The sequence below is a fragment of the Mauremys mutica genome, chromosome 3, assembly GCF_020497125.1.
Source record: "Mauremys mutica isolate MM-2020 ecotype Southern chromosome 3, ASM2049712v1, whole genome shotgun sequence".
Lineage (NCBI taxonomy): Eukaryota > Metazoa > Chordata > Testudines > Geoemydidae > Mauremys > Mauremys mutica.
The window spans coordinates 117778426-117792996 of NC_059074.1; the positions used below are offsets into that span (position 1 = coordinate 117778426).

General features: G+C 44.3%; 1 long non-coding RNA gene across 3 annotated transcripts in view; it reads right to left on the reverse strand.

The window, feature by feature from the left end:
• Positions 1-14571, reverse strand: part of LOC123367296 — a 94699-nt gene that overhangs the window by 72520 nt on the left and 7608 nt on the right. The window contains exons 2-3 of one of the 3 annotated variants that reach the window (XR_006578397.1): positions 5181-5367; positions 4576-4651 (exon numbers count right to left, since the gene is read on the reverse strand). This is a non-coding gene — a long non-coding RNA (uncharacterized LOC123367296). Of the gene's footprint in view, positions 1-4502; positions 4652-5180; positions 5368-14571 lie in introns of all 3 variants that reach the window. The other 2 variants (XR_006578399.1, XR_006578398.1) reach the window with 2 other exon arrangements.

Below are 14571 nucleotides of genomic sequence, written 5' to 3' on the forward strand. Positions count from 1 at the left end.
TTTGACTTCAGTGGGAGTTTTGCTTATTCACAATCTACCTTATTTTCTCCATCTGTAAATTGAACATAATGATACTTGCCTGTGGCGACTCTGTCGCTTTTTACAGATCCAGACTAACACAGCTATCCTTCTGATATTTAATTATTACACTTATGAGTAATTTCAAGGGGTGGTTGCCTGAATATGTACTAAAAAGGAGCTCAGGATTTGGCTTAGTGTGTTTTCCTCTCTTTGCGTCTTGCTCTCTGTATAACTCTGTGAACAATGCCCTTGGGAATCGTGTTTGCCCCAGTCTTTGAAAGGATATTAGCTGTAGTTGCTCTTCTTCTTAACATCCCTCCCTTACTAACAATAAATTATCTGATTTGTATATTAACAGCTTGATACCTATCCTTGCACTTCCAACTCCTACATTCATGTGTTTCCTGCACCAGAAGGAGATCATCTTAGCCCCAGACCAAAGGAGAGAGTGCTGATTTAGGCCCCAATCTTGCAAACACTTATGCATGCTTAACTTTGCACACCTGGGTTGTCCCACTCACACCAATGGGATTACTCTTGGGGTGTAAGGTTAAGCAGATGCATTTTACAGAATCAGGCTCCTCGGTGGCTGTGATATATCAGCTGTTTCAAAGCGAGCATGGAATCTTAAACTCAGTTCTTGGCAGGGAAGTGAAGGGGAAACAAATATTCAAACAATTGAGTTTAAAACACACTTCTCAATCATTTTCATGCTAAAAATTACCAATAAATGAACACAGTCATATTTCGTTGCTTATTTTGCATCTTAACTTGTATGTTTGCTATTTATAAAAGCCTTTTCATTCACCTTTTAGAAATCTTCTCTCAATTACATTTCCTTTTCTAATTACAATCCAATTTCCTTAGAAATTCCTTGAAAAAGCATCCCTCGTATCTATTATCACTCTCCACTTACAATCTTCATAATTGTTTCCCATTCGCTTTTCAGTTTCACACAGCCCAAAGATGCATCTCTGTGTGGTTAATAACCTTTTATTTTCTGCCAGTCAGGGCTCTTTTTACTTCTTGTCTTTTGGGATTTTAGTGCTGTATAGATGCTACTTACTACATCCTTCTTGAGCACATTTTTGATATTTCAGGTACTTGCTGATTTTAAAGTTATTGTTGACTGCATAGTAATCCAGTTATGGGATCCTAGAAAGCCACACTTTCTCCTTTACTTTAGTTTTTATAAAAAGTGGGCTCTAAATCCCATTGAAGTCAATGAAAAATCTGCCAGAGCTAGATCCTCAGCTGGCACAAATCAACACAGGAATACTGAAGTTAACAGAGCTACACCAATTTAGACCAGCTGAAGTCCTGGCCCCTATTAATTTCAATAGCCTTTGGGTTCAGGCCCTTAGTTGCTTAGAGAAATGCTGTTGAGTACTTTAGACACAAAAAATATGTTTAGTAACGACAGGGTTCAATTCACAATTTAAGTGAACAGAGATATTGTTCTGATTTCTTTCTTCAAATTGAAATAATGTTTGTTTCTTTTTGTTTGGATGATAGGTTTTTTTAATTGTTGGCCACTCAAACTCAGAAACATCAGTTCATGAGAAACAAGAAATGAAATTATGAACAGAAAATTAATGAAACTGACCAGTCTACACTGGCCAAGCTGAATGAAATGCAAAGATGATTCTATTATTATTTAATATTTGTGTTAAGGTAGCACCCTACCACCCTAGTCAGGACCAGTGCTCCATTTTGCTAAGTAATGTATGGACACAAATGATCCCTCTCCAATACTCAAGGGCAAGGCAGATATCACATATCTGCCATTTTGAGATATGCTTTGTAGTGCATTTGACTGCTTCAGAATTGTGTGAACAAGTGTTTGGAGGAGAGGGCAGTAGCCTTATGGGTCAGTTCAGGAAGGAAAAGTTGCACTTATAGAATGCCATGGGAAAAAACTCAAAGCCCTGTGGGGCAGAAGCAGGTAAGTGCAGGCTGGCATCATAGCAGGGAGGAGGAGGTGACAACATAATAAGAGACACGAGTGGACAAATAGGGAGCATGAGAGTCATGCAAGGCCTAGTTAGGACAAAAAGTTTGAACCTGATACAGAGGAGGAAACCAACGGACACAGTCTAAACGGAGAGGACTTGCCAATACAATGGCCAGCACATACGAGAGGTTGACTACCTCTCCTGCACAATTTCCACAACCCACTCCATCCCCAGGTGAGGGTACTCCATGGATCCAAATCTGTGCAAGGGTCAGACACTGTGTGCAGGGGAGGGGAAGGGACACATTATCCACCTTCTGGCTTCAATGATTATGAATGTAGAAGTAGCCAGGGGGTTCCCTGGTGACGCAGTTCCAGTACAGCCATACTGCTAGAGAACCGGATCAAGTCACCAGTTGCCAAAGGTAGCATCCAATTGGTTCTGACTTCCCATAGATGCATGCAGCTATCTGGGGGATCCAATAGTTTTGGACACAGGTCTAGAGGGTTATTCCATGTAGGGGACCAACTCCTCATCCTCGAGTCTCCCCCCAAATGGGGATTCTTGCAAGGAGATTCTCAGAGATTTTCTCTCCTTTTGTCCCTTCCGTGGGAGGGCACAATTCGGGCCTCAATGCTGATTTTGCTACAAACAGCCAGAATAAGGACACAACAATATTTTACAAACCTGTAAAAAAAACTAAACTTCCTGGAGTTTGGCTGGTCGGCATGGAGAATTTTACAATGCTGCTCATATTCTACAATTGTTCTATTGTTCCACAACTCCCATTAAGTGTCAATCATAGCTACGTGAGTAGGACAAGTGTACAGAATATGAAACAGAAAGCACCGTGGATAAGAGAGAGACGCACACAGAGAGGATCACAGAGAAGAGTTTTGCCCTTTGCGCTTTGAAGTTAAAGTTTATGTAGAACACATCACAATCGGCAGGAAGATGCTAAATACATAATTTTCATACATTTTTCAACAGCATGGATGTGAATACATATCTATTTCTTTTTTTCTTTGAGTTATACTTAATGATTTTCAGGTTAGGTTGAAATATCTTGGGGTTCTTCTTGAATTGTTTATCATTGCAACATTTGTGTGCCAAGTTTGAAGGGAAAGGAAGATTAGTATATGAAGTGGGGGCTATATGGTACATATTCTCTGTTGTTTTGGGACCACTCTGTGTATTTATATAGCTCATTCTGGGCAGAAAAGCTCTGAAATAATGGGCCCTATTACTATTACAGATAGTATTTAGATTGAGAGCTGCTAGTAGATGATCCCAGGAGCAGGGGTGAGAACTGAAAGGATTTCAGGATCTGTGAGGAATATGTGAGTGTCTACCCTTCTGCAAGAAGGCTTGATCCAGTAAACAGACACATATGCAACTTTACTCACACGAGCAGTTCCATTGAATTCAATGAGACTATGCATGTCAAAAATTACTCACACATATAAGTATTGGCCTGATCAGGGCTAAATGTGGCAGCCGGTCCCTAATATGTCATGTCAGTCACAAAATGTCATGTCAGTCAAAAACATCTTTTTTTTAATGTTATTATAGCACATTATAGCACAATGTTATTATAGCACATTAAGAGACTGAAAATTATGGCAGACAAAAGATTTCAGCTTACCCACTCTCCTGCAGCACATTCTCCCTGAAACTTGCCCTTAAATCCCATTTTACTTCTGCCCATGCATGTCTACAGAGACTATCAGTATGATACATCGTAATTAACATGTATTACTTGAATTTACTTCTTCAAAATATAATTGGTTATCAAGCGTGGTATTTTAAGCATGTTTATTTTAAGGAGGAGGGGATAGCTCAGTGGTTTGACCATTGGCCTGCTAAATCCAGGGTTGTGAGTTCAATCATTTAGGGATCTGGGGCAAAAATCTGGGGATTGGTCCTGCTTTGACTAGGGGGTTGGACTAGATGACCTCATGAGATTCTATGATTTATACACAAAAACTTTTTATTTATTGTTTAGGTTTTCTGTGGGATAGCTGGGTGTTTCCTAACATCCATACTTCATCTCTGCAAGGAAACAAAAGCTTTTAAAACATAGTAACATGCCCACATATTTTTCAAGGTCTCCAATTTGATATGTAAAACCTGAATTGTACCCAGGGCACAAAATATGTGCTGTGAAAATCATATAACATCTGCATAAGAAGTTGTGGGCTCCTTTACTTAAGGGGGGAAAGCATAACGACTTGAGGCAAAGAAAGGCATTGGCTAAATTATTTAAAATTCCTTTTTATATTTTGCTGCTAAATAGGTTGTTTTTAGGCACTATCAGATTGGGGTAATTCATAGCCCAAGTCTCCTCTCCATCTTACAGCTGTGTAAATCAAAAGTAACTCCACTGAAATTGATGGAGCGCCACTTATAAAAAACCTGTATGACAGAAGAATTAAGCCCACAGAATGAAAAACAAAATAGTGATGATTACACATATTTCACGGATAGAAAAGACACACACAGTAGTTGTGATCATTCTCATCTTACCTCCTCTCTCTTTCTCAAGGCACAAAATGTAGACACTTCCCTTTCTGGGGTATTTTTTTCTCTACTGTTTTACCTGAACTGTCACTTCTGTTAAACTGTTCATTGTGAAAGTTAAGCTGTCTCTAGAGATCCCTCCAGACTGCTGCCTTCTACAAGTTTCCCAAAGATAAAAAGAAAGATAGAGGTACAGATTACTAATATCTTCCTATCTCACAACACTTGTTCCAAACCACAAAAGACCACCTGGGTTGCTTTTAGTTATGTCCTTGCCATTTCTCAAGGTCTGGGAGTTTTACCTCTCTGGATTTCAATTCAGCATATTTCTGTCTCCCAAACTCCAGTATTGTTCTCAAAACTTAGCATTCCTCTTAGGGGTTTTTAACCCCTTTCTTCAAGTCCCAAACTTGTTTCATAGAATCTCATGCCCCTTTCTCCAAATCCATTTCCCCCAAACTTTCTGATCACTACTGCTCTCTAAGGGAGAGAGATTTACCATTAACAGTAAGAAGAGCTCAATGGGATCAGAAGCCCTGATAAAATATGTGGACCTGATTCTGCAAACACTACCAAGATTAGTTCTTATTTCCATGAGTAGTTCCACTGAAAATCAGTGGGCACACTCACAGTAGTAAGTCCTATAGCCAGATCTTGTGGCTGTTATTTCAATTAAATAGTTACCTGGAGATCCTCTTGGAACTACTCTGAATTCCTGGGAAGCATCAGGTAGCTGGAGAATCTTTATTCTCTGCTTCTGAGTTTGCATTTTTTGTGGGTTGTATTTTCGGTCTTGGTGGAAAGGAGAGAGCTATGTTTTGGAGGAGTAGACAACAGGAACCCTTCTGTCTTGTTCCAACCAAAGCAATCCCTGAACAAAAGAATTATAACAAAAAATCCCAAATGGAAAACCAAACAATATATAAATGCACTTATGTGCAAAGATCTAATGAAACTGAATCTAATGAAAATTGATTTTAAAAAAATGAAAACATAATTTTAAAAATTTGCAGTGAAACACCAGAAGATTTAAATCTTTATGTATGAATAAGCGAAGCAAAGCTAAGTAGATTCTGAAAGGAATAAATAAGCATCTTTTTTAGGATTTTCCCTCTATTTTTTTAAATATCTTTCATCTACTGAACCACAAACCTGAGGCAAACCATTAAGGCGAGGTTGTGGAGCAATCCTGCCATCCTATGGTGATCCTATGATCCCGTTGGATCATGAGACCAGTCTGTGACCTTCAGTGTAGCTCAGATGTGTCAAAGTAACAATAATTTCCAGCAATTCATACTTCAAAAAAATAAAACAATAATTTTAGAGCACTGAACAGTTGAAAAATGGGGATGTTTTAGAGATTTAAACGGACATTGTGGCATACTTAGCAATTACTAGTAACCAGTACATGTTCTGAATTATCACTTTCAAATTAGAAGAGTGACCAGCATCCAGTGTTCTGAGTGAAAGCTCCAGAAAGGGTAGAGACTCAAAAGACTTCTGATCCTGTTGAGAGGTTGGCCAACCTCTCTCAATGAAGAGTTATTGTTTAACCTATTCATCTCTGTTACTGTGGATTCTTCCTGGAAGTCTTCCTTCAGACACTGCAGCATGTTTGTAAGGAGTCACCTGAAGGATAAATGCTATTACACACACATACTTGGCTTTTCCTTTCAAAAGTAGAGCTGATCCAACAATTTTGAATGAAAACATTTCCATCTGAAAAAATGGAGTTTGGTTGAACATTTTTCCCTGGGAAAATATCATTTTTAATTACTTTTTTGTATTATTTTTCAATGGGAAACTTCTAAATGAAAAAATTGTTTTGTTTCAACATTTTGTTTTTTAACATTTCATTGCACTTTTTCATTCAAACTCAACAGAAACTGTTTCATTTTGAAAATGCACAACCAAAATAATATTTCACATAAAATATTTTCATGCAAAACTTCCTGTTCCAAACTGTTCCCAAAGGGATTTTTTTTACCACCTTTTTAAAACCTGATTTACTGTGGGCTTGAAGCCACAACCCACAGGATGGGTAAATGTGAGGTGCACCACCATAGTGGGAGCTCCCAGAGGCAGTGAACCTCATGCCCCTCCCCCCCATCACTCAGCCAGCTCCAATGGCTGGTGCTAAAGGGACACTCTCTACCTCTAGTGCCAGCCTATTCAGGGGAGCTCAAGCAGTGCCATTGCTCATAACATATGGGCAAGCAGGAAGGCTCTCCCTATTTTCTTCCCTATCCCATTTGCACCCATGTACAATGGCAACCACAACCAAGACAATGGTACTTTACTTTCACCAGCCTCTTAAAAGTAATGAGATGATTCATTTAGTATGGTGGCATATTTATAATTCCCATTCGGTGGCTATATGTTCCTCCCAAACAACATATACAGCTCCCTTTACTGCTAATGGGAACTACAGCATGTGTGCTGAATGAGGTCAGAAGATCAACCCCATTCCCCTGTGCCTACATTGTGACATTGCTAACAGACATGCTAATACCAGTGTGTTGGAATGGAGTCATGGATTCTCTCTTCTGTGCATCTGCTATTTCTTTTAAGTCAAAATGGGGCTCTTTTTCACTTACAGCCTCTGTATAGCATACTGGCACACTCTAGAAACCACACTGCATCATAATCAACCCACAGCCTACTTTGATTCCTAGGTGTTAGTTCTTAAGCTTTTTTATGTGATTGTTTGCAAGAGACTGCCATTGATTGGTAGAAATGTTGAGCCAGAGTCTGCCTTCAATGAAACCCTTACAACCCCATTGACTAAGGAGAGAATGTGGCTCGCTGTGAGAAAATAAGGCAGTTTAAGCCTATTCGTTGTTTTGTTTTTTAAACTGTCAATAAGTGAGCTCTGGGACAGGACGGCCCTGATCCTCAAGTCAAGCCAACTTGTGCAAGAGAGAAAGCAAGAAAGAAAAAGAAAATTAAAATCTTTTGACAGCCGAAACTGCATGGCATGGACTCCTCCTAATGCACTGACGGACACACAAGCAACATCAAACACCAATGAAAAGAGAATTGGAGCTCCTTAAGGCAAAAGTGCCCAAGAGGCTGAAATCACAGTACACCAAAATGATGGAGGTGGCACTGAATGATCACAGAGTCTGTTCTGGTCTTAATTTTTTTTTTTAAATTTGATGAGACATTGAAGTGAGACAGGTAGTTACGAGCTCTGATGCAGTGGCTCAGGATTGCTCCTTTACCAAACAAAGTCAGGAAAAAAATGGCAATTAGAAGCACTAAGGGTATGTACACAACAGTTAAAACCTGTGGCTGGCCCGGGCCAGCTGACACGGGCTCACAGAGCTCAGGCTAAGGCCCTGGTTAATTGCAGTGTAGACATTCAGGCTCGGGCTGGAGCTCCATCTCTAGGACCCTGCAAGGTCGGAGGGTCCCAGAGCTTGGGCTGCAACCCCAACCCAAAAGTCTACATCATAGTTAAACAGCCCCACAAGCCTGAGCCCCACAAGCCCAAGTCAGCTGGAATAGGTAGACATACCCTAAATATGCAGGGTAGACATACCCTAAATAGGTCTTGGATTCCATTACAGGGACAGGCACATGTTGCCCCCTACTGGAACAAACAGCTTAGAGCTTTAGGAGTTCATGCTCTGACTGCATATAAGAGTACAAATCCCAGAGTGGGGATCTGTAATGAGGGGGATCTAGATAGAGATCACAAATTAACAGCCCAGAAGTTTACTCCTCTTATTGTGCTGAATGCAGCGGGAATGTGAATCCAAAAAAGCCATGAGCACCATCTACTCTCAAACCCACATCGTGCCAATTGTTTTAGAACTAGGCAAAATATATTTTCCATACTTAGTACAAACTTAGCGAGGTATTAGCACCCAACTTTCAAAAATCTATACCTGGGGGCATCCCCATTTCTCTAAAGACCTAGAACACGGGTCACCTCAATGTTCTCTCAATTCCCAGGCTAGAACTCAGCGGTACAGTGTAACACATGTGAACAGGCCGTGTCAACTGCATCCTGGAGTAAGTGGATGGAACCCCCTCCTTATTTTATGGCAGAGCTGAATTTGGTGTCCATAGGACACCATGTTAGTGTAAGTTACATTCATTTTGTACAACCACTGAGTGCCAACCACTTGCCAAACTGGTGCAAGTTACGCTACTTTTCCCATACATACCTGCCTTCTGACCAACTTACACCACCATTTACATCAGCACTGAATTTAGTCCCCTCTTGGAGGTGGGTTTTTACAGTGCTGGGAGAGCTTGATCTCGGCGCTGGCGCTGTGACTACACAGCCACATTAAAGTGCTACCGCAGCTGCGCTGCCACAGTAGCACTTTAATGTTGCTAGTGAAGACATGCCCTTAATCAAAATAAACCACTTTTAAACTAAATTAAGTGTGTCCACACAGAGTTTTGCACCAGTTTAACTAAATCTGTTTAAAAACGGTACATTTTTGGGTAGGCAAGGCCTAAGACACAGGAAATGCTTCTAGTCATTGGAAAACCCAAAAAGGGTGGGGGGGTTTCAAAGCTGGCTAAGGCAAATAGTATTTTTGTGTGGTTAATTAAACAGCAGCCTGGTATATCTTGCAGTTTTGGAAGGCTACTAAAAAGCAGCATGAATTATTCTGAAATATCTGGCTATAATTAAAGAATTTCAGCTCAGCAACAACAAATGTTTAAGAAAACATGAGAATTTACCTTGCAGCAACCAAGAAAGCTTCCTGTTCTTTGTTCTTTTGCCAAATTATAGCTGCACTCCCTTATATCTTGACCTCCATCTGCATTTAGAATGGAGGCCTTCTGTTTGATAGCTCATTTGTTTCCTTTGTTATATTATAGGCACTTTCAAATATCATGCTCTTTTTCTGAGGCATTAGAATATCTTTTATATAACACTGGAGATTTCCTTTAACATTGCATGGGTTCTAAATCACTTCAGACATGGAAGGGCCTAACTGTATTTGCCAGGGAAACCTTAACCCTGCTTGTCCCATCCCAATGTTAAACCTGAGCTGCCAGACCGTCTGTGGGGATCGTCTTATGCGGTCCCTGACCTCATACACCTCAAAAGAGAATTAAAATTTCTGTTACTTGATGGGAACTCTGGAGTCCTAGCTCTCTGTAGGGAACCCTGACTGGAACTCCCTGCACCTGCGGTGTACAGCACATGGACCCTGCCCCTCTGCATTTCTGCCTAGGCTTCTCCTAGCATGGGCAACATGAACAGCTCAGGAGTAGTGGGGCCTTTGATTCTTTGTGCTCTTTCCTAACATTCCTGAGTCTGCAGCTGCACCTGCCCCCCCCCATCCCTCACAATATGACAGGATGAGCAGTTCTGTTAAGGGCAGCTCGGGGTCCACCCCACCTCTATTCTAAGTTCTGGCCTTTTAAGGACAGATTCTGGGAATTGTGTAGGGCAGGGACGGGCAAACTTTTTGGCCTGAAGGCCACATCAGGTTTTGGAATTGTATGGAGGGCCGGTTAGGGGAGACTGTGCCTCCACAAACCGCCAGGCATGGCGCGGCCCCACCCCCTATCCGACCTCCCCTGCTTCTCGCCTCCTGACAGCCCCTCCAGACTCCTGCCCCATCCAACCCCCACCCCATTCCCTGATGGCCCCCTGGTACCTCTGCCCCATCCACCCCCCCACTCCCTGTCCCCGTATAGTCCCCAGAACCCCCCCAACTGCCCCCCGCCACCCCATCCAAGCCCTCCTCTCATTCCTGACTGCCCCTCCCGGGACCCCATCCGACCACCCCTTCTCCCTGACCGCCCCCAGAACCCCAGCTCCTGACTGCCTCCCGCCCCACCATCTAGCCCCCCCTCCTTCCTGACTGCGCCCCCGGGATCCCTGCCCCCATTCAACCGCTGTTCCCTGCCCTCTGACCGCCCCGACCCCTACCCACACCCCCGCCTCCTGACCAACCACCCCAAGCGCCCCTGCCCTCTATCCAACCCCCCTGCTCCCTGCCCCTTTACCACGCTACCTGGAGCACAGGTGGCTGCTGGCGCTACAGCTGCACCGCCTGGCTGGAGCCAGCCATGCCACTGCGCAGCACAGAGTACTGGGTCAGGCTGGGCTCTGCAGCTGCGCTGCACCAGGAATTTGCAGCTCCGCCACCCAGAGCATTGCGCCGGCAGCGCAGTGAGCTGAGGCTGCGGGGAAGGGGGAACAGCAGGGGACGGGACGGGGGGTTAGCCTCCCGGGCCAGGAGCTCAGGGACCGGGCAGGAGGGTCCTGTGGGCCGGATGTGGCCTGCAGGCTGTAGTTTGCCCACCTCTGGTGTAGGGATCAGATAATGAGGAGGATCGTGTGTTGGTAGGTCTATAAAACAGCTGTGCACACTCCAGAGTGCAGTGTCTCGTGATGTGTCTAGACTAGTCAGAGTAGGATAGTTTTATTTCCCTGCCTTCCCAGACAGTGGAACATGTCTCCAGTGTGTTAACCTGTGATTCACCTCAATCTCCTCCTCACTCCCTTCTTAAGCTTTTGTCCATTGCCATGCAGCTGACTGAGGTAACTTCATCTTGGGTGCAACTCCATTGAATCTGGCCCATTATTCCCATGCTGCTTCATAAATTATGTTGGACTGAGCAGTGAGTTCTGTGTTAGATGTACAGTATTGTGCTACTGAGCTACTGTGTATTTTCTTGCAAGGCAAATACAGGCAACAGGCACACAATTGTTAAACTAATTAAAGTTTCAAGAGAGAGCTTTATACAAATATTGTACATATTGGCCTAGGTAATTTGTTGTCACAGTATCTTATGGTAAATATTTTTTTCCATTGTTATTATTAATTTAATTAAACAAAATGGAGCATCTGGAATGAGTCAGCTGATGAGTCAAGGTGGCAGGAAACATCAAGATTGAGTCTTTAAGCAGCCCACTCCCTTAAGGTTTTCTTTATGTATAAATTGACAGAATATTACAATCATTTAGATGAAATTTACCTGCCCCTTTACTCTGAACACTGGTGGGCTGTTTTGTCCTTATTTTACAAACCAGCTAAAATGTAATGTTAAACCAATTCAATTTTAATGGAGATTTATATTTCTACCCACTGTCTACACTGCCACTTTACAGCACTGAAACTTGCAGCGCTATGGGGGAGGGGGGGTTTCACACCCCTGAGTGAGAAAGTTGCAGTGCTGTAAAGTGGCAGTGTAGACAAGGCCTTACGTGAACTGATTCCTTACTGATTTAAGATCAACAGAAATAAAGCCAGTTTAAACCAAACTAAGAGGTTTGCCCTAGTTTAATTAAATCAGTAAAAAAATCACACTTTTAGTTAAACTGTTGCAACCTTCTTCCGCACACAAGGCCTTAATCCACAGGGTACCATCACATTAAATCTCCCAGTGGAAAGTGTCAGGGAAATGGCTGCTCCTATTGAGAAAGATGCCATTCACAGCCCCATTCACTGTTATTCAGATATTGAAGCTGTGACAGATATTTCTGAAGACTATTATGCAAAAATAAATATTTATTTAGCTAACTAAAGTAATTAATCCCTGCTGTTTGCCTTTCATGTAGTGAAATGGAAGGCAACACTTTCTTTGTGATGGTACTCTAGGAGACAGGTCTGTGTGGAGGCGCCTATGGCTTCCAAAGGCAATAAGGAGTCCATTGTTAATTTCCATCAAGAATCCCAACCGCTGAATAATGAACAAACTTTCCAGATCCTTGATCTACTGTACCAGAAAGAGGAGCACGAAAGGAAAGGGCAGAGATAAGAAAGGTATAAGGAGAGCTGAAACTGACATTGATTGTTACAGGACACTGAGGCCTTGTCTACACTGGCAAGTTTCTGCACAGTAAAACAGCTTTCTGCATTGTAACTCCCGAGGTTTACAAACTGCCAAGCCACTTAGTTCGCAGAAACTGCGCAGTTGCAGCACTGTAAAAAAACCACCCCGACAAGAGACATACAGCCTTCTGCACCAGGGCTACAGCACCATGGTGCCAGTGTAAACATCCTGGTCGATTACAGCGCTGCGATTGGCCTCCGGGAGGCAGGGGCGGCTCCAGGCACCAGCACACCAAGCGCGTGCCTGAGGCAGCAAGCCACAGGGGGCACTCTGCTGGTTGCCGCGAGGACGGCAGGCAGGTTGCCTTCGGTGGCATGCCTGCGGAGGGTCTGCTGGTCCCGCAGCTTTGGCGGACCTCCCGCAGGCGTGCCACCGAATCCGTGGGACCAGGGACCTCCCACAGGCAAGCCACCGAAGGCAGCCTGCCTGCCATGCTTGGGGCGGCAAAATACCTAGAGCCGCCCCTGCCGGGAGGTGTCCTTTAATGCCCATTCTTGCCTCTCTGGTCATCAGTTTGAACTCTACTGCCCTGCCCTCAGATGACCAACCATGAGCTCCACCCCTTAAATTCCTTGGAATTCCTTCCTGTTTGCTCAGTGATGCATGCAGTGGTCTCAGTGCATCTTTCCAGGTAACCATGTCTGCTCCACGCACCAGGCAATCCCCCTCTTGGAGCAATGACCTCATCAGCATTTGGGGACAGAAGGCTGTCCAGTCCCAGCTGTGCTCCAGCCATAGGAATTTTGATACCTATGGACAGATTTCATGATGCATAACAGAAAGGGGCCATGACTGGGACACACTGCAGTGCAGGGTCAAAGGGAAGGAGCGGCAGAATGCCTGCCACCAGGTGCAGGAGGCAAACCGCCGCTCCGGTGCTGCGCCCATGAGCTGCCAGTTCTACAAAGAGCTGGACACAATACTTGGTGGTGACCCCACTTCCACTGCGAAGGCCACTGTGGATACTTCGGTGGCTCATGTGCCAGTCAAGAGTGGACCAAGCCAGGAGGAGGAAATCTTGGATGAGGATGTGGAAGAGGAGCGGGACCCAGAGGCAGAGGATGACTCAGAGGTCAGAGATGCATACAGCCAGGAGCTCTTCTCTACCCCAGAGGAGGCTAGCCAGTCACAGCTGTCGGAGCCTGGCAAAGCGCAAACAGGAGAGGAGGCCCCTGGTAAGTGTCTCTGGTTTTGGGAATCACTGAAGCGAGTTGTTGGGGGCAGGAGGGCTGCAGAAAGCAGATCTAGTCTGAGTGGCAGAATGGGGTGTTGATTGACTCCCTCATTTCACAGGAATCCGCCTCATGAAACCTCTCATGGAGATACTGGGCAATCCGCTGCCACAGGTTCTTTGGCAGAGCTGCTATGTTTCTTGCCCCATTAAGGGTAACCACTCTGCCATCACGGGGTGGGGTGGAGGGGTGGTAACCATTGCTGCACAGAGGTGAGCCACATAAGGGCCTGAGCGGAAGCTGCAATCTTGGAGAAGACCCTCCCTTGATTCCCTGCTCACCCTCAGCAGCGAGATATCTTCCATAATGAACACAGCCTGTGGAAAATGTGGGGACAGTAATGATTATAAGCTCCCCCACACACAGTGATGGCTCTCCCCAAGAGCCATGTTCCCAGTGTATAGTATGGTCCTGGAACACTGATTTCCCCTGCCCCCGTGGTTACTCACCATTTGGGGGCTCTTGTGGCTCATGCGTGCTTGCCTGGGGTCAGCCAGTTAATGATAGGTAGGTGAATGGTGACTCTGTTTTAAATCACTAAATCAGTGGTCTGTGTGTTGCAAACAATACTGCTAAAATGTTGCATTTTGGCTTCACAGATATGACCTTGGGATCCCAGCCTCCCTCTTTGTTATCGCCGGCTGAATGGCTGCGCAGAATTAGAAAGTGGCCACGAAGAATGAAAGAGGACTTTCTGCGTGAGGTTATGATGCACTTTGTGGCTGAAAAACAAGAATTGAAGGAGTGGTGGGAAAGCAAGAAAAGAGACCGAAAGGAGAACGTGGTGCACCAGAACGGAGCCATTGAGCATCTCTTAAAAGTTATGGAGTGCCAAGCAGACATGCTCCAGGCACTACTAGCACTACAAACCAAGCAGCTCCATGCTCGCCCTCCCCTGCAGCCGCTGTCGTAAAACTATTTCCCATGCACACACCCCGCCCAGACACCGCCAACACACTCTGGAGCCAGGAGGCTGATAAGTCTGTACCTGCTGCATTCCACTTCTCCCCCATAACAATCACACT